Raw genomic sequence first — 26,607 nt, 5'->3', positions numbered from 1 at the left:
TTAGAAAACTACAAAATAATGTTTTATTGTATTTTTATTTATTTTGTTTAATGTTTCCCATTTATATTTTAATTTGTTTTGGGCAACTCACTAGTGTTGCTAACCTCATGTGACCTGTGTGACACTTCTGCCTTAGCGAGTAATAATAAATGGCATATATATATATATATATATATATGGCATTTTAAGATTCACAAAGTAATTTACATACATTATTTCATTTGTTCCTTTCATTAACACTGTTTTAGGTAAGTTCTGCAGGTCAGGTCCATATTTCAAAAATTAGGAAACTGAACCTGAGAGATTATAGGATCACAGATTGAAATCTGGAAGAGATCTTAGGGTTACTTAACCCAGACTTTTTTACACATTAGGAATCTGAGGTCCAGGAATATGAGACTAATAAGATCACAGGTGGGATAATAATAATTAATAATGATAATAACAACAACTAGCATTTATCTAAAACTTTAAGGTTTGCAATGAGATTTATAAAAATCATTACAACTCTTTTAGGGCAGGGTGGGGTTAGAAGGGCAAAATAAAATTATTATATGACTCCCACAGCCCTCCTCTAGTAACTTTAAAGATGATTGGTGGCATCTAGTCTCTCTATCATTGGTTCCATCTTCCATTGATTCTGTACCCTTAATTTTAGGGGTTGCCTTATATCCCAGTTTCATTGAACCATTTAATAGATAGATTAGCTTTTATAAAGAAATACCTTAAAGGCTTAACAAGAAACAGCTAATACAAGCATCCTCTCTCCAGTATTTGGGAGGGCATAATTCCTCTCTTGTACCACCTCAGTCTCTGTAGAGGAGAGGGGGATTAGGTTCACAGTTTAATTCAGTTTCTAAAAAACATAATTCAAACACGTTCAAAGTTCAAAGCCCTCTTTGGGCTCAAATCTAAGGCAAGCTGACTTCTCAGGGCTTGCCTATAGGATTGATAGTAATATTCAGCCTGGAATCCTGTCTTGAAATTTCTCATTCCTCATGTCTACCATACAAACTCTTATCACCTGTTTCTAGGAATGAAAAGAACAAATGAAACAGACATCAAAACTCCTTTCTCAGGACAACTAGACTTAAAAGTGTCACTCAGTTCAATTCACTCTACATATCCTGTGGTTGAACAGGACCTTTACCCACCTTGGTTGCCACCAGAAAGAGAATGTTCCAGCCTGCTCATTAAAAGATGCTAGCTTATTCTTGTTGTTCAACCAAATGAAGAGACCATTCTGACTCACATGGTAGCAGAGCACAGAATGTCTTTTTCAAGAAGTTTCCATATTAGGTAATCTAAGAATGAGTAGTGCAAAAGCATTATTATAATATTACCCCATTTTACAGACAAGGGAAACTGATGCAGATAGGGGTTTTAATTTAGCATGACCAGTTTTCCAGTTCTAATGGGAACATTGCCTCTGTATATTGCCAGGGTGGGTAAGTTATACTGCCTGTAAATGTTTGAAGTCAAATTTGTACTCAATCTTTCTGACTCTTAGGTCTAACCACAATTTTTAAATGAATTAACCAGATATTCTGACTATATAAAGTGAGCTCTGAAACCAGATCTTCTTGATTCTTAATAACTGCCATGTAGCAATAGAGCACTCTGTAGTTGAGATTTTAATTAAAAAAAACCCCAATAATAGTGATGATGATGATGATGATGATAATAATAATAATAATAATAATAACTAGCATTTATAGCATTTTGAGGTTTATAAAGCACTTTACAAATATCATATCATTTTATCCTTACAAAAATTGCGGGAAAATGAGTCATTTTTAATATCTTATTTTACAGGTGAGGCTGGCATAAGTTACAGCTAGTCAGTGTCTGAAGTCAGATTTTAGCTTGTCTTCCTCACTCCAGTGCTCTATCCACTGTATCTCATATATGCCAGTAGTAAAATGCATGGCTTCAGGTATACATACATACATACAAACACACACACACACACACACACACACACACACACATATATATAAAATTGTATGTATATATACCAATGCACAAAATATTTATATTAGGAGATCTTAAGGCAAAGAATTAATTCCTATCTCCTAGGTGCTACTGAGACTTAGTGGCCAGAAACCCATGACTGCTGTGTATTTTTGGAAGTATATATATATTATTCATAAAACAAAATCGCATCAGGGATAGGTAAAAGGGAAGATGGAATATCATTTTATCATGTCAAGATAGCCAGAAGAAACCAGATTTGGAAATGTGTTATAAAGAACATATGGATAAGGATCAATGTAGTGTCAGAACAGTGAGTATTTACAGATAGAAGAAACAGATGAAGCATTTGGAACCTAAACCTTGCATAGAGATACAAAATTAGGGTGGTGGTATGTAGTGAGGATAATGAGTGGGACACTTCAATTTCCCAGACTTCTGCTGGAGTACTTGCTAATTATTAATAATTGAATCATTTTCTGGTGAACTTTAATGAATGTTTTGGTTTCTCCTTCTGGAAGACTAGATTATAGCATGTGGAGGGTATGTGACATAGGGAAATTCTTATTTGAATGTGAGTTGGATTAAATGACTTTAGAGATCTATGAAATCCTTTGTACAATAAAGCTTATTGGTTTAAAATTTGCAGAGACTGCACTTTTATTTTTTGAAACTTATTCTGAAGCACTTTTCTCATTCTCTATGATCACTCTAATAGGAGAGAACTATCTATCCGAAATCTGCTTTTGATACTCTGGGATACCTCTGGAACAAGTGATTTGAACTCATTCATTAAGAAATCTCTCTTATTATTTCTGGTTTTAATACCTAATAGTTTTCCTACCTTTGCTGTTACTGTATATATTATTAATTTATAGCCAATGTGTAGTTTAAAATTCTAGATGGTACAGTGATAAAGCATTGATCTTGGAGTCAAGAGGATGGAGTTCAAATCCGGTCTTAGACACTTGACTTGACTCTTACTAGTTGTGTGACCTTGGACAAATTGCTTAACCCTGATTTCCCCACATCCAGGGCCATCTCCAGTTGACCTGATCCATATCTGGTCACTAAACCCAGATGACTCTGGAGGAGAAAGTAAGATTGCTGACTTAGCACAGCAACCCCTCACTCACTCAAATCAGACTCATGTGCTTGTCATGATATCACCTCCCCTGATGTCGTGGTCCAATTTGAGAATGAAGGACAACATTACATTGCAGTTTAAAATGACATTAAGACTTTTGGAACATCCTACACAAATTTATACCTGCAATTAAGTATATATATATTAGAAAAGAGCAAACAAAACTATGTAAAATCTGGAAAGAAAAAACTCATTCCTAATTGAGACATTAAAGAAAAACTTAAAGGAGTAGGTAGCCTTTTAACTGGGAATTAAAGAATAGATAAGATGTGGAAATATGTGGGAGGGAAAGTCTAGGCTTCAGGAACAGTTTGAGCAAAGACCAGAAACAAAGAAGTACAGAATATAGAAGGAATAGCAGTTATCCAGTTTGTTTGGAAATTATATACACAAAAATGAAGTTATCATTAAAGATTATGTGCTGCTCAATTGTGCAAGATGAAGCCATTGAAGAATTTTGAGCAAGGGTATGTCATGACCTAATTAATGAAGATTAATCTGATGGTGGCATGAAGAATTTTAATGGGGGTGGAGGTTCAGGTGAGTGGAGAGGGGTTAGAAGTTTATTGAAATAATACTAGATGAACAATAGTGATGATCTGTTCTGTCATAATGTTACCATCAGGAAAAACAGATATTTCAGAGATAGAATGGTGAGGACATGGTGAGTGTTTGGTATGAGAGGTTTGAGGGATTGTGGTAGAAGAAGGAATAATCATAGATAACACAAAGAGCATGAACATAATTGGGGGTATGGTTGTCATCTGCCCATAGAAATATAAGGTGGGAAGGATAAAATTTAAATTTAGTATGTCACTTAAAATCAACAAATTTTTGAAGTCTTCATTAGATTTTTGCATATGTTGGTTATGTAATGATTAACCATGCATGTAATGAAATGGTTTGAGGTAGACCACTAAAGTAAGACTTAATAAGTATTTTTTTTTGACTGTGTAAACAGAAAAAAGGCACCTTAAATCTTGAGCTTATTTCTCTCTCTCTCTCTCTCTCTCTCTCTCTCTCTCTGTCTCCACTCACACAGGTGCAATAAGGAGGAGAGAGAACAATAGTTTAAGTGTCCTGAGAGATAATTTAAAGGTTGTGAATCAAAGAAAGTTAAGTCTAGGAGGCCCCTTTTGTGTCAGGGATTTGGAAAGTGCATTTTAACTACTTGATTAGAATTTGTATATGAGATTCCTAATAAACCATTTTTAGAATCATCATTTTTGAGAGAGATTTGAAATTCAATATCCTTTTGGTGCAATTTATAGAAATTGAGCAACTTTGAGAATACTTTTTAGTGCTTGATTCCCAAAGATACATGTACCTAAACATTAACATTAAAGATATGTTTTATTTAATAATTTTTATTAATTAATTAAACATAATAATTAAATAATCACATATAATTGCTGCATTCCTACATTGATATCTTTAAATTTTTCTCTGATCTAGGAAGTTGAGAAAGAATTTTTATTCTATAACAACAATAATAATGATAACTATATACATGTATGTGAAACACACACATATATATACATGTATATGAAAACACACATATATACATATATACATTTTGTGTGTATTGGGTACATGGTAAAGACTTCTGATTTCATTAGTAATAGGGGACTACCTCTGTGAAATTGCCTTCACGTATGCAAATATTAATTCCAATGGCTATGGATTTGGATTCAGATAACATGGATTTGAAATATAACTCTGCCACTTATGTTAGCAACCTTGACAAAATACTTTAGATATTTTATTCACCTTTAGAAGAGATTGAACTAGATGACCTCTATGATCCTATCCAGTTTTAAATCCTATCACATCAAATTGAAGCTATACCTTGTTAGAAACATATATTGCTCATAATTATAAAGTAATTTATAGTTTCCATATAGAACTTTTTCTCTAAGTGGTTTTGTAAAAGTAGGCAGTGCAAGTAGTATTAGTCCCATTTTGCCAATGAAGAATTAAAGTCTCAGAGAAGCTAAGTGATTTTGTTCATACAGTAACTATATCTGACACTAAAATCTAGTTGCAGGGGCAGCTAGGTGGCTTAGTGGATAAAGCACCCGGGCCTTGGAGTCAGGAGTACCTGGGTTCAAATCCGGTCTCAGACATTTAATAATTACCTAGCTGTGTGGCCTTGGGCAAGCCACTTAAGCCCGTTTGCCTTGCAAAAAAAAAATTTAGTTTGCAGTGCCTTTTCCTACTCTATGAGTGCTGTTCTAAAACAAAATCAAGTGGTGTTTTATAAAAGATTTTGAACTATTTAATGATGAAAGTCTTAGATAAAAGTTTTATGAGTTTAAAAAAATGTCAATGTGTCTTTTGTAAAATTAACAACAATATCCTTCTGTAAAAGATAATTGGGAAAGAGAAATTTATATTATAGTTCTTTTAATCTTAAAAAGAAAAAGAATCAGTTGCAATTTGTTTTTTAAAATCTCATAGCTTTAACAGAAGAGAATGCTGTACTCCCACACTTAACTCTGGAAAATAATAAGGGGACAACCTTAGCTTTTCAAAGGGCCAAGAACCCCAAATCAAATGATAGAAACAGGAAGCTGACCTTTGACTCAACTGAATTGTTTCTGCGTGGTGCCTGTTTTTGACACATGCAGTTTAAAAATGATGATAAAAGTCAGAGCCAAGATTTAGGAGGAAAGAGAACAGAATATGAATTGTGGTTATGAATAGCTCCTTGTTGGTGAAGCTGTTTGTGAGCAAGTGAATATAAATGCTTTTTAGATTAAAGCTTTATTCTTTAAAAAGAAATCAATAGCTTTCCATTTGTAATCAGAAGAAGGCTATGTCTTGAGTGAAGCATCCAGCTTACATTTTTTTTTTTTGCAAAGGCAAACGGGGTTAAGTGGCTTGCCCACGGCCACACAGCTAGGTACTTATTAAGTGTCTGAGACCGGATTTGAACCCAGGTACTCCTGACGCCAGGGCTGGTGCTTTATCCACTGCGCCACCTAGGCCACCCCCCCCCCAACTTACATTTAAATATGGGCTATTTTTAAAGTAATAAAAGTTTTAGATTATATCCTCTGTATATCTTTATTTGGGAAAGTGGGGGTGAAAGGGCCAAGAACTGTCATTCCATATGTAGCAAATTCTCTCTCGCAGTGAAGATCAGCTACTGTTCTGCTCTTTCTAGCCTAAGAGAGTTAGTGAGGGCAACTTTCCATATGACTTGCCCAGGGTTACACAGCCATGAATTTCTCTGACTACAAGACTGGTTTTCTAAGCTTTTTTCTCATAAGTTGGAATCTTCAAATCAATATTATTCTAAGTAGAATAGCTTACACTACTCTTGAAGTTATTCATGGCTCTATGATATTCATAATAGATGGGTTTTTAGTTAGTGATAAAGACTGAATATAGGCAGAATGTAGTGAATCTAGCTAAGCAGAGGTATCTGAAGGAATTAGGAAATGGGTAGGACCAAGTTTTGCATCATTTGAGCAAATCACCTCCCTGCTTGGTGCTTCTTCAGTTTCCTCACCTTCAAAATGAAAAGTAAGTTCTCTCCAGTGTTTTCTTTCAGTTCTAGATTGCATTATCTACAGTTTAAGTTTTTAGGACTATTTGTGGTAAAGAGGGCTTTCTCAAAACAATTCAAGTGGCAATGCTTAATTCCCATTAGTTTGATGTTCCTGGATTGAAGCATTTTCATTTTCATCTTTGGGAATTAGATTCCACCTCTGAACCAGAAAAGTTTTCTTTTTCTTTCTTCTATTAAGAATTTAGAGTGCTGTCTAAGAGCCTTTCTTATTTATATAGGCAGGCCAACAATACTCCTGCTACAAAGAGTAGATGGAGGGGTTTGTATTATCTTAATTTATATAGCTTTCCTTTTAACAGACTTAAAACTTATCTTCCTTCCTTCCTTCCTTCCTTCCTTCCTTCCTTCCTTCCTTCCTTCCTTCCTTCCTTCCTTCCTTCCTTCCTTCCTTTTTCCTTTTTTTCCTCCTTCCTCCTTTCCTTCTTCTGAAGTTGCTATTTGGTGGCATATAGAGAGAGAACAGAAAGCTATTTAGAGTAAAGAAGATTTCAGTTACTCTTACTCCTAATAGCTTTTAGCTTTCTGATTTGGGGCAAGACACGTAAATTCTTTATGCCTCTGAGGATTTATCAGCTAAGTGACAGAGTGGTTTTGATCAGCATTGACTAAAAGGAATGTTCCCTTAGCAGGAGTTCCCTACATTTATGATTGTACAGATCTATCTCCTAATTGGCATTTGAAGAGATTTTAAGTAGTAATACATACAGTATTTCTGAGATGGTATAATCTGATTCTTCTCACAGATGAATAAACTTTATGTAAGAAATAAGGGAAAAGTCATTTTTTCTTGGGTATGGGTGTTGCAAGGTTCTTCTGTCTGCAGAATGCCAGTTACATATATCTTGAGAGAGAATTATTCCAAATGCTGCTCCGTCACTTGTGTGTGCCATCATGTATAATTATCAGTGTTTCCACAGTTCATTATAATCTGAAAAATATGAAGGATGTGAAGAGTTGTTATGCTGAAAAATTGTTAGACTTGTTCTGCTTAGTGGCAAAAGACCCAACTGAAGCAGAGGGGTAAGTTTCAGAGAGACCGATTAAAGTTGCCCAAGATTGGGATGAGTTTCCTTGCGAGATAATGCAATTCCCATTATTGTGGGTAACCAAGTGGTGGCTGGATGAATACTTATCAAGCTATAGGGAGGATTCTTACTCAGGTACAGCTTAGACTAAATGATTCCTCTTATTTGCTCCTTTGGGTAGAGGTTGAGTAGGAACACTTGTCAGAGGCAAAAGAGGAAAGTTCCTAGTAATCATCCAGATACCAAGGGGGAGAATTAGACTATATGCCCAATGAATGAATAACAGTATGTTATTAAAATGTTTGCTGATACCATCTCTGAGTCAGAGGAATCAGATATTTCCATGTTTGAATCAACTTGACTGCAACTGGAATTAAAGAAAATATTGTTCTCTGAGCCAATGAGATTACTATTATTTGCATAAGTTACTCTTTCCCCCTATTTATCAGCACTGCTACTCAGCAAAAAATAAAATAAATTATCATTTAACTGCTTTAATTATTCAAATTTTAGAAATTGTTTTTTAAAGAGCATCAATAAAATATTTACAAAAAGAGTATAAAATATTTGTGCTCTTAAAAAAATAACTACTATATCAATTGACTCTCCTCAGCCCAGTAGAATCTTTTGGTGAAAAAAATACAAACTAAAAAACCCAACCCCTGACTATGTCTGAAAATGCCCGCCTCATTTCATACATCAATCACCTCTTTTTGAGGGATAAGAGAAATGTTTTACCATCAGTTAGGTGGTGCAGTGGGTAGAACACTAGCCTTGGTGTCAGGAGGACTGTGTGACCTTGGGCAAGTCACTTAACCCTGATTGCCTCGCATTCAGGACCATCTCCAGTTGTCCTGATTCATATCTGGCTACTGACCCAGATGGATCTGGAGCAGAAAGTGAGGCTGGTGACTTAGCACACTACCCTATCACTCAAATATAATCTATGTGCTTGTCATCATAATATCACCTTCCCTGATGTCATGGTATTCTTTGAGAAGTAAGGACAGACATCATCATCATCATCATTATCATCATTAGTCATTGAACTAATCAGAGCAGCATAAATTTTTGAATATTTTTTCCCTTTATATAACTGGTCATCCTGTTAATTGTCATCTCAGTTCTGCTTATTTCATTCAGTATCAATATATACAGATCTTTTCATTTTTCTTTGAATTATTCATTTTCATTACTTCTCATGATATTTCTATATTGCCATTACAAAAAATTTATCAACCATTCTCTAAATAGTATATGGTTTCCAAAAGTATATGGTACTTCTCCCTATGACTTTCTTTGACCATCTTGGTAGGTATATATACCTGATCATTGGATGAAATATGTACTATTTAGTGACTTTTATGTAATATATTATCTATTTTAAAAGCTATTGTATAATCTTTTGGTTTTATTTTGTTTAAATTTTCCCCAGTGTTCTTACTCTACTTTCCCCCTCATCTTCCTCACAGAAAGACATTCCAATAACAAAGAATAGTGTTTAAAGAAAAAAAACAAGAAGAGAAATAATTTTTAAAAATAGTATAAATCAATAAACACATTAAAGTTTGCTAATATTCCAAAATGATGAACTTTTTACTTTTTCCAAGGAGTGAGGTGGAAGTGTCTTTTTGTATCTCATTTTTGGGTCTCTGCTTCTTCTTTGTAATTTTGAAACCTTTACTTTGTATTATTTTGTGTTTTTATTTACTATAATACTATTCCATTATACTCATTAACCACAGTTTGTTTAGCCATTCCACAATTGATGGGCATCTACATTGTTTCCAAATCTTTGCTCCCACAAAATGCTCTGTAAAATCTTTGGTGTATATATTGGGGACTTTTCTTTACTAATGACCTTTTTGAAGTATATACCCAAAAGAAAAATCTCAGAGTCAAAAGTCTTAGTCACTGATTGCAGTTCCAAATTGCTTTCCAAAATAGTTGTACTGATTTATAGGTTCAACAGTTCACTAGTATATCCATCTTCCTACAGCCCTTCCTTCTTCCCTCCTTCTCTCCCTCTTCTCCTCCTTCCCTCTTTCCTTCCTTCCTTCTTTCCTTCCTTCCTGCCTGCCTTCCTTCCTTCCTTCCTTCCTTCCTTCCTTCCTTCCTTCCTTCCTTCCTTCCTTCCTTCCTTCCTTCCTTTCTTCCTTCCTTCCTTCCTTCCTTCCTTCCTTCCTTCCTTCCTTCCTTTTTTCTTCCCTCCCTCCCTCCTTCCTTTGTCTTCCTCTCTTCCACACATATAAAGTTATTCTGTTCTTCTTGCTCTTTCTCACATAATGAACTCCATCTTAAATCTTTTCACTTGCTGCCTTCCAACCTTCATATCTGTAATGTTTTCTCCCCTTATTTCCATCTCTTAACTTCTCTGGCTTCTTCCAAGACTCAGCTCAAATCCTATCTTCTATAGGACATCTTTTTCATCATTCTTGTTAGTGCCTTTCCTCCAAAATTACATTCTGTCTACTGTGAATATACTATTTATATATATATATATATGTATATATATATGTATACATATATATACATATATGTAAATATATAGTTATTTGTCCCCACTATGGGAATATGAACTCATTGAGTTCAATGTACTGTTGCCTTTTTTTTTTTTGGTATCCCAAACTTTGGCACTGTTCCTGTCATCTAGTTAGAGGTTAATAACTCAGAGTAATTACTGAATAATTAATTGAAAAGTTCCAGAGATGTCAAGACGGATAAGGTCTGGGAAATGCCTGATGAATTTGGTAGTGTGACACCTGTTGACCTGGCCGGTTCACCCACAGGTAACTGTGCTAAGTGCTGTAGATACAAAGAAAGGCCAAAAAAAAAAAAATCCCTCTCCTTAAGCAGATCTCGTTCTAATGGGAGAGATAACCATGGACAAACATATAGGATGATTTGTCAATATTCTTAGAGGCAAATAGCATTAAATGGGATTGGGAAAGACTTCTTGCACAAGGGAAGATTTTAACTGGGAACTGAAGGAAACCATAGAAGTCTGGAGGTAGTGATGAAGACGGAAAGAATTATAGGCATGAAGCAAACCAGAGAAACTGCCTGGAGTCTGGAGATGAATGTCTTCAATGAGGGACAACATGGAGACCACTGTCACTGGATCAAAGATTAGAAACATGTGAGAAGACTAGAAACTTGTTGAGGGGTCAGGTTGTGAAGGAATTTTTAAATCCAGAAGATTTTTCTCTCTGAAGATGGAAGAATGAATATCCAGGAAATAAGTAAGTAGACCAGTTTGGCTGCAATGTAGACTACGTGAAGGAATGTAGTTCAGAATAAGTTTGAAAAGGTAATCAAATTATAAATAGCTTAAAAGATTAGTTTTAGCATGCAGTTAGGTCTTGTACTTTTCTCAGAGTGTACTTATTAAATATCTTTAAATTTATTTCCAAAAATAATTAGGGGATGAGTTCTCTTTATTTTGTTTAATTATGTGCTTGAATTTGGAGGTCTTAATGAAGCATCCTGATATTTAAATTTGAGAGAATTTTTAAAATTATTTTTTTCCCAATTCTGAATAAGAAATAAGGAAATTGAAGTCTGTAGTCTTCTATTCAAGTTAAGACTGATTGTGTGATTGTGTGTGTGTGTGTGTGTGTGTGTGTGTGTGTGTGTGTGTGTTGGTAAATATTGAAAATACCAAGCCAATAGAGCTTAGAGCCATCATTTGTTCTGGTACTTTAATGGGAATGCTTAGAACAAAAGATGATGTAATTTGTGTGGAAGGAATTGGAAAATTCCATTTTTCTTATTTCTATAAAAATCTTTGCAAAAATATTTTATTTTTATTTTATTTTTGTTTTTAGATTTTTTTCAAGCCAGTGGGGTTAAGTGACTTGCCCAAGGCCACACAACTAGGTGATTATTAAGTGTCTGAGACCGGATTTGAACCCAGGTACTCCTGACTCCAAAGCCGGTGCTTTATCCACTGCGCCACTTAGCTGCCCCCTGCAAAAATATTTTAAACACATATCAAATGAAGGTATTCACAATAAAAACACAAGAAGGAAGCACAATATATAGACTTTAACAGCTTATTTTTAACAACAGATGCCATCTCTATTTAAAAGCTAAATGAAAAGTGAAAAGTATGGAAAAAATATGATATTGCTGTTTGTTGTTAAAAAAATCGATGTGAATAAACAAAATGAATGATTAGAGGTTCTCCTCTTTTAAAGTGTGTGAAAAATGCATAAAATTTATACAGAATCTATGAGATATGACTGGATATAAGCTGTTCATTGGTATGCTATGTTGACTCCAAGTGCAGTATAATAATATATGCTTACCTGAGGTTTTAGCATTGAAGCCAGTGGATTATGAGAGGGGATGCATAATATTTGCCTTCCCAGATTTCTGATAGTTGTGACATTTGTGCACAGCTGGCTATATTTATCATTGCAAGCTTTAGCAAACACCTTATCACTTGGAAGCAGGTGGTGTCTCTCCCAACTCCCTCTCATTCTCCAATCAAAACATGACTTTTTTTTCCTCCTATGGGACTGGGTTTAAGTGATATGCAACAATTTCTCCCTTTTCCACTCCAGTAACCTTTTACTGCTATAGTAATTTGTGAATTGCTCTGTTTTTTTTTGCTTGAGGCAGGAATCATTTATTATTCTTTAGATGACACATCAGGTTTCCTCAAAGAGACTTGTGGATGATGTTTTCTAGATCTTTGAATTGTCTTAGGGATAACATTGATTCTCAGGTCTTCGATGGTCATGACAGCACTTATTGGAGATTTAAAATTATGTCCATTAGCAAGTTAAGTACTGGAGAGTAGAATAGAAAAGCAGTCTATGAGAAGTTGTCCAGTTTTCTAATGGACTAATTCTACCATGTGAATAATATGTCTTCATAATTTAGTGCTGGAAAGTACTTTAGAGATCAACTATTCTAGTACTTCCATTTGACATATGAAAACTGAGTCCCTGGGAAGTAAAGTGATTTGTCCAAGGAAACAGTAAGTTCTAGTCAGGATTCAAACTCATGTTTTCAAAATCCAAACAGAGTATTTACTTTTTTAAAAAATTTGTTTGCTATAGTTATGTTTGCTATGCTAAAACATAACAATACACAAATATCAAACTGAATATTTGTTATGTATAGCTTTAACACATGGATTCCAAAGTTATTCTGCTTGTCTTTGTTCTCATTTCAAAGTCTTTCAAAGCATCACTTGATGCTGTTTTTCGACTTTTTTGTTCTTAATGTGTTCAACTTCTCACACTCCAACAATTTTCTTTTTTCTTTTTTTTAAATCATCCCTGACAATGTAATGGCTATGATAAAAGCTTCAGAGTTGTTTTAATGTGCATTTCTCTTATTATTAGTGATTTGAAACTTTTCCCCCAATATCATTATTTATAACTTACATTTATTTTCTTGAGAATTTCCATTTATCTACTAGAAATGACTTCTTGAATCAATTTCTTATATGTTTTGGATAGAGACCTTTATTAGAAAACTTGTTGCAAATATTTTTCTAACTTAAGTGTTCTAGTTTTAATTACATTGATTTTGTAAAACTTTTTAAATTTTATATAATCAAATATCTATTATCTTCGATTGTCCTTCTATTGCTTATCCATCCATTATTCATTCTCTCCATAGTTATAAAAGGAGTTTCTTTCCTGGTCCTCCAGCTTAATTATGATTTGCCCTTATTATGTAGGTCCTGTAAACATTTGGAGCCTGTTTTAGTATATAATGTGAAATATTGGTCTAAACTAGAAATTCTGTTTTTTTCTTAATAGTATTTTTTCCAGTTACATGTAAAGATAATTTTCAAAATTCATTGTTGTTTTATTTTGAGTTCCCGATTTTTCTCCCTCCATTTTCTCCTTCTTCCTCAAAACAGCAAGCAATCAAATATGTTATATACATATACAAGCATGTTAAATATATTTCTATATTAGTCATTAAACAGAAATTCTTAACCTTTTGTGTAACTGAATTCTTGGTAGTCTTGTGAAGTACATGCCCACTCTTTAAGCCCCCTCAGAGCAATGCTTTCAAATAACTTCAGGAAATGCTAAATTTCAGTTAAAGGTTACAGAAAATAAGAATGTAATCTTTTCCATCCAATTTGGTAGGATGTCTAAAATTTATCCCAAAATCTTTGGGGATCTTTGGACTGCCAGACTGAGTCATTATGTCACTACTTAGCAACTTTTGGTTAATTGAATTATGTTCTTATATTATACTTTCTTGTGATCTTGACTGGTTACAGTGATTGACTCTTCTGTTTTTTAAACAGTTCCCCTGGATTTTCATTTTGATGCTTATTGTTTTGTAATATATAAGTATAACTCACAATTAAAACTATGATTTAATGTGAGTATGGAAATCTTTAACAGAATATTTTATAAATACATAAAAAATATTGCAGTAAAACAAGTTACATGAAGTTTTTGGTCTCCCAGTGCATATAAAAGCTTTATTTACACTATACTGGTCTATATAGTTGGTGATAGTATTAAATTATTAGATTTTTAACCCCCCCCAAGCATATATATATCTTAATTAAAATATTTTATTGCTGAAAAATGTAGCCATTATCTGAAGTTTCAGCAAATAATAATCATTTTGCTGACAGAAAGTCTTACTTCAGTGATGGCTGATCAGGGTGATGGTTGCTGAAGGTATGGGTGACTGTGGCAATTTCTTAAAAAAGAAAGAAATGAAGCATTTCTCATCAATTAACTCTTTCACTAGAACACTTAAAGGCCATTGTAGGGTTATTAATTTTGTGTCTCAAAGAATAAGGAGACCTAAGTATAGGCAGAGAAACTGGAATGGTTGTTTGGTACATACATCACAACATTTATTGATTCAGTTTGTCATTTTATTTGTGGTGCCCCAAAACAATTACAATAGTGACATCAAAAATCAATGATCACCATAACAGATATGACAATAATAAAACAGTTAGAAATATTATAAGAATTACAAAATTAAATAAAGACATAATGTGCACACAGCTATTGGGAAAAATCACACTGATAGACTTGTTCAATGCAGGGTTCCCACTACTCTTCAGATCTGGTAGTATTAAGACATCTTTTCCCCCACTTTTAAAATTACTTTTACTAAGATCCTTGACAATTTGTTCCACTTCAGATAAATTTTATTTTTTTTTTACCTAACTCTATGATATAACTATGTGAGTTTGATTGATATTGGAGTAAGTGAATTAATTTAGGTAGCATTGCTATTTTTATTTTATTTGCATAAGCAATATGTCTCCAATTATTTATATCTATTTTTGTAGAGTATTTTATAGTTTGTCATATATTTTGTATATGTGCTTTAGTAAATGGTCTACTAAATTTTTTATATTCTGTATTTATTTTGAATGAAATTTATTTTTCTGTCTCTCAGCATTTAACCTTTGTGTAAAGCAGTTCTTCACATGAGATTCAGAAAGTGTTATTTTTCCAATTGTAAAAGGAATTGTACTGACTCGTTCTTTAGTTGCATCAGTCCAGTTTCTTTATAAATAGTTTTTTGAGAAGTACTTTCTATAATATTTACAAAACTCTTCAGCAGTGCTATTAATGATAGTGCTTCAAATATAGTAACTTAAGAAATATGTTCACAAAGGAAAACCCAATACCTCAAATCTGAGTCATCATTCTTGGGAATCCCAGTGTGTACTCCACAGTAATTATTATTAGGTTACTAAGATTTAATGAGTATAGATACCCTTAACCCAATATTTTATATACATTAATTCACATTTATATTTCTCCAGAAATACAAAATTTAAAGTGATAATAAGCTAATTATATTTGATAATTATTCCAAAAACAATTCAACCACTCACTTAAATACTTTTGTTTCTATAAAAAATTAAAGATCCTCAATTTATTTCAGTAAATTGAATATTTAATCATTAATATTTTTCTTATATTTTTATTTCAGAAATTATATTTTGTTGTATTTTACAAACTTAGGAACAATAAAAAGTCATTTCAAAAAAGCATAAGTACAAAGCTGTTCTTTGTGTAAAATATGAACCAAATGTAATAACTTGAATAGAACTACACATTTACTGAAAAATTTGGGGCCTCCATTTTTCTTTTTCTTTTTTTTTCTTTTTAGCAAATTTTTAATTTATTTTTTTATTCTCATTTTGTACAAATGTTTTTTTTACATTAATAAAATATTCTTCTTTACAAGTAAAGAAAATACCCCTCCTCCTCCCCCATGAATATAGATAGACTTGTTTGGGCAAAAAAAGTAAAGGGGAGAGGAAAAAAATTAAAATAAAAAAATAATAATAGTAATAATTGTAGATATGGCCAGGTGGCGCAATGGACGAAGCAACAGCCCTGGAGCCACCAGCACCCAAGTCCACATCCAGTCTCGTAAACCCAACAATCACCCAGCCGTGTGACATGCAAACCACCTGATCCCCATTGCCCTGCAAAAACCAAGAAAAAAAAAAAGAAAGAAAGAAAGAAAAAAAAGACCCAAAATAAAATAAAATAGTAATAATAGTAGGGGTGCCTGGGTGACAGACAGAGCATTGGCCCTTGAGCCAGGAGCACCTGGGTCCAAATCCGGCCCCAGACACCCAAAGATCATCCTGCTATGTGGCCCCAGGCAGGCCATCCAGCCCTACTTGCTCTGCACCCTCCCCCAAATAATCATAACAAAAAATGTGCTTGAGTCTTTGTTCCAACACCAACAACTCTGTCATGGGTGGATCTCATTCTTTATGATAAGTCCATCACAAAAGTTATTTCCATATTTTTCCACCATTGCCATTGCTGATCGCAACTCCCTCCTTTCTTATTTCTCTACTACCATGTACTATATTTTCTCTCTCCTTTCACTATGACTCTGCTGTAGGGTCGCTGAGTGGCGCAGCAGACAGATCCCTGGTCCTGGGGCCAAGAAGCCCTGAACCCCCGTACCACCCCTTAGGCCCAGCATCCACCTGGCCCTATGGTCCTGGGCAGGCCTTCCAATCCCAGCCCCTTGCAAGAAGTAAAAAAGAAAATGTGTTATATTTGACCACTCTCCCCCCATGGTCCATCCTCTCCTCCTTTATTCACATCCCCACCCCTTCCCCCTGCTCCCCCCCCTCCTTCTTACTCCAGATGCCTATACCCCATTGAGTATATATGCTGTTTCCTCTCCTAGCCACCTCTGATGAGAGCAAAGTTTCCCTCAATCCCCCTTGCCTCCCCCCTTCCATATCATTGCAATAGCTCATTGTAATAAAAAAAAATCTTATGTGAAATATCTTGGACTATCCCCCCTCTCCTTTTTCTTTCTCCCATTCCATTTCCCTTTTTTTTCTATTGACTCCATTTTTACACCATATTTTATCTTTGAATTCAGCTTTCTCCTGTGCTTCAACTATAAAAGCTCTCTCTACCTGCTCTATTAACTGAGAAGGTTCATATGAGTATTATCAGTGTCATTTTTCTATGCAGGAATACATGCAGTTCATCCTCATTATGTCCCTCATATTTCCCCCCTGTCCTCCAATCTCCATGCTTCACCTGAGTCCTGTATCTGAAGATCAAACCTTCTGTTCAGCTCTGGCCATTCCAAAAGGAACCTTTGAAATTCCCCTGGTTCATTGAAAGTCCATCTTCTTCCCTGGAAGAGGACATTCAGCCTTGCTGGGTAGTTCATTCTTGGCTGCATTCTAAGCTCTTTTGCCTTCCGGTATATTGTATTCCAAGCCCTATGAGCTTCCAATGTAGTTGCTGCTAAGTCCTGTGTGATCCTGACTGCAGCTCCACGATATTTGAACTGTGCCCTTCTGGCTGCTTGTAATATTTTCTCTTTGACTTGGGAGTTCTGGAACTTGGCTATAATATTCCTAGGGGTTGGTTTTTTGGGACCTCTTTCTCTGGGGGATCGGTGGATTCTCTCTATTTCTATTTTGCCCTCTGCTTCTAGAATATCAGGGCAATTTTCCTGTAGTAATTCTTTGAAAATGATGTCAAGGCTCTTTTCCTGATCATGACTTTCAGGTATTCCAATAATTTTTAAATTATCTTTCCTAAGTCTGTTTTCCATATCAGTTGTTTTTTCAATGAGATATTTCACATTTTCTTCTAATTTTTCATTTTTTTGGTTTTGAAGTATTGATTCCTGATTTCTATTAAATTCATCAATCTCCCTGAATTCTGTTCTTTGTCTGAAGGATTTGTTCTCCTTAGAGTTTTCTTATCTCTTTTTCCATCTGGCCAATTTTGCTTTTTAAAGCATTCTTCTCCTCAATAACTTTTTGAACTGTTCTATCCATTTGACCTAAGCTGGTTTTTTAGCATGTTATCTTCTTCAGCATTTTTTTGGATTTCCTTGACTGAGCTGCTGACTTCATTTTCATGTTTTTCCTGCATCTCTCTCCTTTCTTTTCCCAGTTTTTCTTCCAACTCCCTCATTTGATTTTCAAAGTCTTTTTTGAGCTCTATCATAGCCTGAGCCCAATTTCTGTTTTTCTTGGAGTCTTTAGATGCAGGAGCTTGTGCTTCCTCATCTTCACACTGAGTATTTTGGTCCTTCTTGGGCTCATTTGCAAAATATTTCTCAATAGTCTTCTTTTTGTTTCTCTGCTTACTCATTTTCCCAGCCTGGGCCTGGTTTGGGGTGTTTCTTGAGCTTTTGGGACACTCCCACAAGGGTCTCAGTGTGTGAGGTTCTGTCCTCCCTCCTGGTCTGTGAATGACCATAAGCGCCCCCCTCTGCCAAGGGGCTGATGTGGGGGGGGGGGCTGCTGTGGGGGGGGGCTGCTGTTCTATGGGGGGGGCCTAGACTGTGGTCAGGATCTGAATGTGGTCAGAGCCCCAGAGTCCTGTTCCAGGGGCAGAGGACAGAGCTCTGCAGTCTCTCTCTTCACTCCCCTCCCTCAGCTCAATGGGCTCATGCCCTGGGGGGCTCCTGCTTACCGGCTCCGCCTGCTTCTGTTTCCTGGATCTGGGCTGGGGAAAGAAGATGCTCCTTGCTGTGTGCCCTGAGGGCTGGGCTCCCTCTGGCAGAGGTCCCCCACTGTTTCCCCACTTTGTGCCTGGTGTTCCTCGGGGTGCAGCTCAGGAGACTCCCCCGCTGCTGTGATCTGAGACCCCCAGCGCCCTGGGGCTGCCTCCAGGAGGCTGAGGTTCTTTGGCTCTGGTGGGCCACCCCTCTGGCGGGCCGCCTCTCCGACCCGGGGAGCAGAGCCTTTCTGCTCTTTTCCAGGTTACCTTGAGTAGGAGAACTGCCTCACTGGGTCCCTTTGTGGGTTCTGTCTCTCGAAAGTTTAGTTAGAGTCCTTAGCTGATGAATTTTATCAGAGAGCTCCTAAGACTCGATCCCTTCTTGTCGCCATCTTGGCTCCCATTTTTATTTTTCTTTCTATTTTTCTTTCTTTTTCTCTTTTTTGCTAGACCTAGTCTATAATTAAAGGCAGACAAATGAAATTAATAGAGAGAAATTAATAACCCTCAAAGTCAGGAGGACCTGGTTTTAAGTCTTAACTTGTAAATACTGGCTTTGTGACCCTGGCAAAATTAGTTAACCTCTCAATGCCCAAAATAAATGTCTAATATTAAAAGTTGCCGATTATTTGGTGTGTCTACATTAATGTTGTAATTATCCCTACTGAGAATACTATTTGCTAGTGAAATCATGGGTTTGTATAAAAAACACTCCTTAATAATATGCAAAATTTTATCTGAAAACCACTAGTTTTTATTTAACATATAGTCAACCAACGGGAATTTATTAAGTGTCTTTTATGTAATTTCATTGGTCCTGGGCATACAGAGATAAAAAAAAAAGACAACACTTGACCTCAAGGAGCTTGCGTTCTATTGCAGGAAACATCACTGCATATAAAATACATACAAAATAAATACAAGGTATTTTTGGATGGGGGCACTAGCATCTGGGAAGAATCATATAAGGTCTCCTGAGGGAGGTTAATTTTCCCGGACTTTGAAGGAAATTAGGAATTCTAAGAGGTGAAGTAGGAGGAGAAGTACTTTCCTGACATGGAGGGTGATTGATTAGGTAAACAGTTAAAAATTTTTTTTTAAAGGTGAAAAGTTTCAGTAGACTTCAAATTCAACACAAACATAGAGTCTTATATGGCAACCAAGAAAATTAATCCTATCTCAGACTGTTTTAATCCATGCTTAGTATCTAGAAATGAGGACATAATAGTGATGTCTGCCTTCTGTTCTTCTCAAACCTTATATGGAGTATTATGTTTAGTTATGGGTGCCTCATTTTAGTGAGAACCTAGATAAACTACAGAGCATCCAGAACAGGGAGACCAGGATGATGGAATGTTGTCCCACATGAAAATTGTTTGAAGGATTTTAGGATGATTAGTCTAAATAAGATTTAATGAAGAGAAGATTCAAAAGGTGCAATTGTGTTCAAGTAAATTTAAAAAATTTTTAAAAATATAAAATTCAAGTCCTGGGATTTGGGATAAAACTTATTCTATAATGAATGGAAGTTGCAAAGAGGCAAATTTAAACCTGATGAAAGAAAAAGGAAAAATAAAAAAAAAAACTTCCTAGGAATCAGAACTATCCAGTAGTGGAATGGGCTGTATTTGGAGATATTGGATTCCTACTTATTAGTTTTGAAGACTAGGCTAGATGGAGATTTGCTGAGTATTATTGTACAAAAAACTATTTTTCAGTTGTGGTCTGGACTCAATGGTTCCTGAGTCCTCTTCCAAATATGAAATTCTGTGATACTCTATGAAACAGATTATTATCCTTTGTAGATGATCCTACATCATTGTGCCTCCTGTATATTTGTAGGGAAAGGGGCAGAATGTTCCAGGAACTGTTAAGTAGTTTACAAATATTTCCTTCCATCCTCACATTGATCCAGTGAAACAAGTGCTATTCCCCAATTTGCAGTTGAGGAAACTGGCAGATAGTACCTTGTCCAGGGGTTGCATATCCACTAAGTGGCTGAGATTGGATTTAAACTTGAGTTTTCCTGTCTCCATGTGCATTTTCCACTGTTCTGGTTTACTGCATCAAACAAATTTTCAGATTGTATATTTCTTTGTGAAAGGCTGAACTTATATGGTAAGTGGTAATGTGATAATTAACAAGACATTTTCTGTGCTTTGTTGTTTTTGTTTGTTGTTTGGAATCATTAGCTTCTATATTCAAATAGATAGCTGCAATATTTAAACTCTCTAAAATTAATTTTTACTTTATTATCATGAAGTAGTATTATTCCCTCAATGCCACATCTATCTAGCTTAATCTTCAAAGAGGAGAAAGTTAAAAAAAACAGCCAATCTATCTTGTCCAACCTACTGCCAGGTCCAGTCTGGGGTTTTCCTTTGATTGGTCAAAAATATTATATTTTAGTCCACTATATTAGAAGTTAATAAAATTTAAGATTTAAAGAAAAGAATACAAATGGAGATATAAATTGCATTGTCAAATAGTCTTATTTTGTTAAGCAATTAAATCATATTTGGATGAATGTTATCACAAGTAGAAAAATAATACTGAAAGAAATCTTGCTAGACAGGTTCAATAGAAACCAGGGGGGTTTTGTTTGGTTTAAAAATAAAATCACATAAAACCATAGAGTTGGAATGGACCTCAGAAACCACTTACTTTCACCAAGAAATATCTATATAATATCCTTGACAAGTGGTCATCCAAAATCCCACTGAAAGACTTCAGTGTAAGGAATGCCCACTATCTTCTGGAAACATTTAACTTCGAGATGGGTTTTATTATTCTGAAGGTTTTTGTCAAACTAGGTTTGAACTTCTTTGATTCTGACTGTCTCTCTTTGCATTCTTTAGTCATTATTCTTGGTTCTATCCCTACCACCAAGGAGAAGACACATTCATGTCTCTATTAAGAGTGTTGATATGTTTATATTTACACAGTTCTTTTGAGTATAGAATATTTATACTTTTTTGTAATTTTTTGCCATTTTTCTGTGTGGTAAGGGTTTCTTTGCTGCTAAATGTAAGAGCTGATTTGATTTACTTTTATTTTTATTGAATTGGATCCATTTTTTATATGATTGTTAGTTTTCAATTCTTTGGAGATCTGTTTGTTCATTTTCTTTGGATAAACACTGGGAAATTGATCTTGGTCATATATCCTTGTTTTCATGCCTACCATATTTTAAATATGGACTTTCTTGTCAGAAAATATTGTAATAACTGTATTTTCCAGCCTGTGCTTTTCATTCTTATTATAGTTGTCTTGATTTTGCTCATGTAAGAACTTTTCAATTTCAGGTAATCGAAATTACTTGTTTCAACTTTTGTGGTTTCCTCTTTTCCTCATTTTGTTAAGCATTCTCCCTTGAGTTACAGTTCTAAAAGGAATCTGATCTTGCTTTCTTCCAATTTCTTTTATTTTTCTGTCCTTTTGTATTTAGGCTGAATCTATCAATTTTGAGCTTTCCCTAATAAAGTATAAGATGTTACTCTAAACTTAATTTCTTCAAACTGCTTTCCAGTTTTCTCAGTAGTTATTTTGAAAAAAAAGAGGAATCTTTACTAAGAATTTTATTTTCAAGTTTATTCAACACTGTATTATTGTATTTAATAATTTCTTATTCTTGTTTATCTTGTCTATTCCACCAATCTGTTTTTTCTTTTTTTAAAGCAGTCCGAAATAGTTTTTAATGATTGTTACTTTGTAACATAATCTGATCTATAGACATTTCTTCTTCATTCCTTTTTGTTGTCCCTTTTTCTCTTTGAGATTCTAAATAATGGGTTCTTTCTTAACTTTGAATACATGAACCTTTTAAAAAACTTGGTTTATTTAAGGCAAAAGGGTTGGATGACTTGCCCAAGGTCACACAGCTAGGTAATTATTAAGTGTCTGTGTTCATATTGGAACTCAGGTGTTCCTGACTCCAGGCCTGGTGCTCTATTCATTGTGCCACCTAGCTGCCATACATGAACTCTTAAAAATATTTTTTTGTAGGTATATCACAATGTAATTGTTTTCAAAAGGTCCAATGGTGGCATCAGGTTGCCAAAGGGGTTCATTACATAAAAAAGGTATTAAGAATTTGATTTCAAAATGTTTTACTTCTCCAAAAAGACTTTGTTTTAATTTTTTTCTAATGCCATAAAGTACTTCCTTAGTAGTTTGACTGGCATAGCACTAAATCTGTAAATCAGTATAGGTATCATAACAATAATTATATTAGTGCATCTTAACTGTGAGCTATGAATATTTTTCCAATTATTTAACTAATTCTTTATTTCTTCAAAAAAGGTAATGTAACCATGTATGTTAACATATTTTTGACATTCAAATTTCCATATATTGCACACATTTTGCTGCTATTTTATTTTATTTTATTTTAAGTTTTTTGCAAAGCAAATGGGGTTAAGTGGCTTGTCCAAGACCACACAGCTAGGTAATTATTAAATGTTTGATGCTGGATTTGAACTCAGGTACTCCTGACTCCAGGGCTGGTGCTCTATCCACCACGTCACCTAGGCGCCCCGTTTTGCTGTTATTTTAAGAGAATTTCCTTGTTTATGATTTCTTCCCAAATTTTATTTCTTTGTAGAATTGTTATTTATTTTTGTGAGTCAATTTTATATTATGCTGCTTTACTAATGATATCAGTTAATTTCTTTGCTAAGCTCTTTAGTTTCCTTAGTAAACCCTGTCATTTGCAAATATGGATTCTTTTATCTAAAGCCTATGCTTGTAATTTATTTTGTTCTAATGCTATTTCAAGCATTTTAGAACTGTTATATAATAGAAGAGTGGTATGTTTTTTGCTTTAGGTTTGTATTTATTGGGAGAATTACTTCTTCTACCTCTTGCAAATAATGCTTACTTCTATCTTTAGATAATACACTTGCTCCTATTAAAAGTTGCCTTATGATGCTTATTAGAATAAATGAATATACTTTTGTTTTTAAAATATAAATTTTATTAATATTTTTGTTTTCATATTGCCTAAATGTTTTCCTGTATACTTCCCTTTCCCTCTCTAGTGAATGAAGAATATTTTAAAGTGACTTACCTAGCACCAAACAGTTAATACTTATCAGAGAAGTTATTTAAAGAATTTTCTCCTGATTTAAATCACAAATTCTTCTATTTTAAGACAACATTCAAAGAACTGAAAGAAACAGCAAATGTCAATGACACAGCCTATGCCAGTGTTTTTTTTTAAAGAAAGAAACCCATTTATCTAAATTAATCGCAAAACAGAAATAAGAAAAATTATACATGGGATATATCAGAGTAAAGGAGCTCTCCCATTAAGAGCAAGAATCCAAGATAGATTAAAAAAAGAAATATTTAATACCAAAAGTCATTCACAAATAGAGAAGTGGTCAAAAGATATGAACAGTCCTCAAAATAAGAACTGCAAATTATTAACAACCATATGTAAAAATGTTCCAAATCATCAATAATGAGATGTAAATCAACACAACCCTGAGGTTTCACTTCATGCAAACCCAACAAATTGGCAATGATAAGAAAAGATGGGAATAGACAGGTAGAGTAATGAATTTTTGGTGTAGCTATAATTTAGTACAAATATTCTAGAAAGCAATTAGTAATTATGCAAATAAAGTGATTAAAATGCTCATGCCCTTTGACACAGAAATTCCTTGGAATTATTCCCATATCTCCTTTCCCAAAAGAAGTCAACAATTAAAAGACTCCATATGTACATCAAAAAATATAGCAAAACTTTTTTTGAGAACTGAAAAAACAATGCCCACAGACTGTGAAATGGCAAAACAAATTATGGCACATGATGTAATGGAATAATACTGTGTTATAAGAAATAATATAATGTATGCAAAGATTGATGGGAAAATGATCAAAATCACATTTGGAGTTGATCTAAAATGAAATAGAGCTAGGGAAGCAACATAAACAATGACTCTACAGTAATACATAGGTAAAAATAACTACTAAGCAATCAAAAAATGAATATGGTGAAACTTTAAAGAAACCCAGCTGGACCTCAAAGAATAGGTATGAGAAGATAATCTCTCCCCACTCCTTTGAAAAAGGAATTCAATAAAGATGTTGAACACTGCATGTAATTTCAGTCCTTTGAAATATATTTTTCATTTTTTGTTTTCATTTTTTCTTTTGTTCTTTGTTTCTTTTCCCTTCATTTACTCCTTCCTTTTGTTTTTTAGGTTTTTGCAAGGCAAATGGGGTTAAGGGGCTTGCCCAAATGCCATACAGCTAGGTAATTATTAAGTGTCTGAGACCAGATTTGAACCCAGGTACTCCTGACTCCAGGGCTGGCGCTTTATCCACTATGCCACCTAGCTGCCCTCTTCCTTTCTTTTTTAAAAAATTCTCCAGAATGAAAGAGCATTAGGTATATAGGAAGAAATCTAGGTGATGTAAAAACAAAAACTTTCATAAAATCTATTTTAAAAGTTATAGATAAAATGATCAGCTCCATATTATACTTATTTATATACTAACAAAACAAAGTATTTAAAAGGAATAATTGCATCAAAAATATATGCCAATTAGCAAAATATGAAATATGACCATAAAACAACCTAATCAGAGAAAATGAATCTGAACAAGTCATTTAGCAACTGCCAAAATGGAGCAGGGAAGCCCTGGACTATATGATTTTATAGATGAATAAATTCCATGCTATCAAATGAATATGAACTTTAAAAATCTTAGAATTGAGTTCTCAATTTTATACTTCATGGGATTGATCTGAAGAATTTACTTTATACCTCTTAGAGAAATTTAAAAATTGAAGCTAATATTACTGTTATTAGTATGAAATATAATCCACCTGTTTTCATTGCCTTAAAGGCATCGAGGGCAACTAAGCTCTCTCCTTTAATTTCATCTTCCTATCTGGGTTTTCTTATCCTTCTCTATCATAAATTCTTGTTGACTCCTTATTATGCCCACCTCTCACTGGAGGTTTATCTATGTTTAGAGGGGGTCTTAGGGAAGGTTGTTGCAGGATCTGGTATCCATCATACCTTCTCTGGAGATTGGTGGTAAAGTTGGAAAAGTACTGATTTAGAGTCAGAGCACTTGGATTCAGATTCTCACTCATCACTTACTATTTGACCTTGGGCAAGTCTCTTCACTTTTTGGAATTTGTTCCCCATTTTTAAAATGGAAAGTTAGATTTGATAACCTCAAAGTTCCCTTCTATGTCCATATCCACCATTTTATTTCAGGCCCTCATCATACTTCACCATGACTATTGCATTTCCCTCCTAATTGATCTCTCTGTCTAAAGTCTCTCTCTATGGAAATAATAGGGACATTTGGTTCAAAGATATAAAGACAGGAGATGGGCTTTTCTGAGTGAGGAATACCAAATTAATATGGCTGAATTTCAGAGTCTGTAGAAAATAGTTATGTAGAAAAAAACTGATAAATTAGGTTGGGATCTAGGTTATGAAAAGATTTAAAATGCAAGCAAAATAATTTATATTTGATACTTGGGCAAGTAGGTGGTTGCTATAGATATAGCACCAGGTTTGTAGTCAAGAGGACCTGAGTGCCATTGAACAAACACTTACCCTAGTATACCTCAGTTTCTTCTTCTGCAAAATGAACTGAAGAAGGAAATGACAGTATCTTTGCCCAGAAAATCTGAAATGGGTCACAAAGAGTAACTAAACAACACCACCACTAGATGTAACAGAGTTATCGAATCAGTGGCAGGGTGTGTGTGTGTGTGTGTGTGTGTGTGTGTGTGTGTGTGTGAGTGAGAGAGAGAGAGAGAGAGAGACATGGTCAGATCTACAATTTAAGAGAATCATTTTGGCAGCTATATAGTATATTGGTTTGGGTGGGGAGAGAGCAGGCATGGAAATCAATAAGAAGGTAATTTTAATAATTTAGGTAAGG

The 26,607-nt window shown here is 34.5% G+C and overlaps 1 protein-coding gene across 9 annotated transcripts in view; it reads left to right on the top strand.

Annotated features, from left to right (window-relative positions):
- The window catches only part of ARHGEF10 (Rho guanine nucleotide exchange factor 10), a 276,879-nt gene that overhangs the window by 72,533 nt on the left and 177,739 nt on the right, over positions 1-26,607 (top strand). The window lies entirely within an intron of this gene.

The sequence above is a fragment of the Macrotis lagotis genome, chromosome 1 (assembly GCF_037893015.1).
Source record: "Macrotis lagotis isolate mMagLag1 chromosome 1, bilby.v1.9.chrom.fasta, whole genome shotgun sequence".
Lineage (NCBI taxonomy): Eukaryota > Metazoa > Chordata > Mammalia > Peramelemorphia > Peramelidae > Macrotis > Macrotis lagotis.
The sequence above is the reverse complement of the archived record's forward strand: the minus strand, read 5'-3'. Positions and strand labels throughout refer to the sequence as shown.